Here is a 1,470-nt window from a genome sequence, read left to right as displayed (position 1 = left end):
CTGTGCTCCGCAACGGGAGAGGCCACAACAGTGAGAGACCCGCGTACCGCAAAATAAATAAATAAATAAATAAAAATGCACTGAGTTTGGGTTAAAAACCAACCACCAGAATGGATCTCAACACAGACCTAAACCCCAGAGGAGGAACATCGGGCTTTTCTGACACAGCGACTCCTGGATGACCCGTGTGCCTAAAATCCCTTCTCAGTACTAAACAGTGGGTTGATTTTCTTTGTACAATAAAAAAAGCTGAGTACTATTGCATAGGAGTACCAGAAACTGCCTCATTGGAAACAAAAACTATTTACATTAGATAAAAACCCAGGTGCAGGCTGCGTCTGCACATTTACAGCATGGTGAAGCACACTGTGACCGACCATGGAGACAGCTTCTGGCGCTCACACCCCAGGGGCACGTTTGCCACATGAGAATAACGTGAGGGTAGAAGGAGGGAGTGAGAGGGGAGGAGAGACTAGTACAACTCACTTCTGGTTCCAGAGCTGATTGGACAGCCAGTCGGGTCCCTCATAGAGCCCGTCCCCGCTGGTGGCACAGGTGGCCTGAATGTACCAGCTCCTGTGGTGCAGAGAGTGTAGACCCAGCTTGTTGGTGATCTCGGCTGCATTCATGGCATTGGGGAGGTCCCGTTGGTTAGCAAACACGAGCAGAACGGCGTCCCTGAGCTCGTCTTCTGCCGGCATCCTCATTAGCTCCGCGCGGGCCTCGTTCACGTGCTCTCTGTCATTGCTGTCAACCACAAAGGTGAGACCTTGTGTGTTCTCAAGTAGTGGTGCCACAGAGGCCAGATCTCGTCCTGGCCGCCGGCGTCCCACACAGTGAAGCTGATGTTCTTGCATTCCACGGTCTCCACGTTGAAGCCTGTAGTGGGAATGGTGGTCACGATTTCACCCAGCTTCAGTCTGTATAGGATGGTGGTCTTTCCCGCAGCATCTAGGCCCACCATGAGAATGCGCATTTCTTTTTTTGCCAAAAAGGCCCTTGAAGAGGTTTGCAAAGATATTCCCCATGTCGTAGAAGGATGGCAGCAACATTGGCCACAGAAACCCTCGGCAGCCGCGGAGCAGCTGCTGCTCTGAGGCAGGTGTTGGTTTCACTCCCACGAGATGATTTATTTATTTTCTGAAGAGCGCTCCCTCAATGAGTCATATGCACCCAAATCCCTGTGTCAAGCTCTGCTTCCAGGGAATTCTATCCAAGACACCATCTCTATTGCTTTCAGCTCTAGGCTAACCATAAACCAACAACTAAGCATTAGCATTTGGAAGCCTTAGATGTCCTTACCCTAAAAGATACTCGTGCGTGCTTGCTTTCTAAAGCACAGGCCCATAAGGTCAGTGGGCCAGGCTTTTGTAAAAGCAAAAGCTTTCTGGGACCACAGTGAAATAGTTTTTCTGCCTGTTTGTTTGCTTGTTTTTTTTTTTTTTTTTTTTTTTTTTTTTTTTTTTGGGG

General features: G+C 49.0%; 1 pseudogene; it reads right to left on the bottom strand.

Moving 5' to 3' along the window:
• Positions 1 to 482: 482 nt before the first annotated feature.
• LOC103069312 (ADP-ribosylation factor 1 pseudogene) lies at positions 483 to 1,058 on the bottom strand (annotated as a pseudogene).
• Positions 1,059 to 1,470: the final 412 nt, after the last annotated feature.

Source organism: Lipotes vexillifer, unplaced genomic scaffold, assembly GCF_000442215.2.
Source record: "Lipotes vexillifer unplaced genomic scaffold, Lipotes_vexillifer_v1.1 scaffold311, whole genome shotgun sequence".
NCBI lineage: Eukaryota > Metazoa > Chordata > Mammalia > Artiodactyla > Lipotidae > Lipotes > Lipotes vexillifer.
The sequence above is the reverse complement of the archived record's forward strand: the minus strand, read 5'-3'. Positions and strand labels throughout refer to the sequence as shown.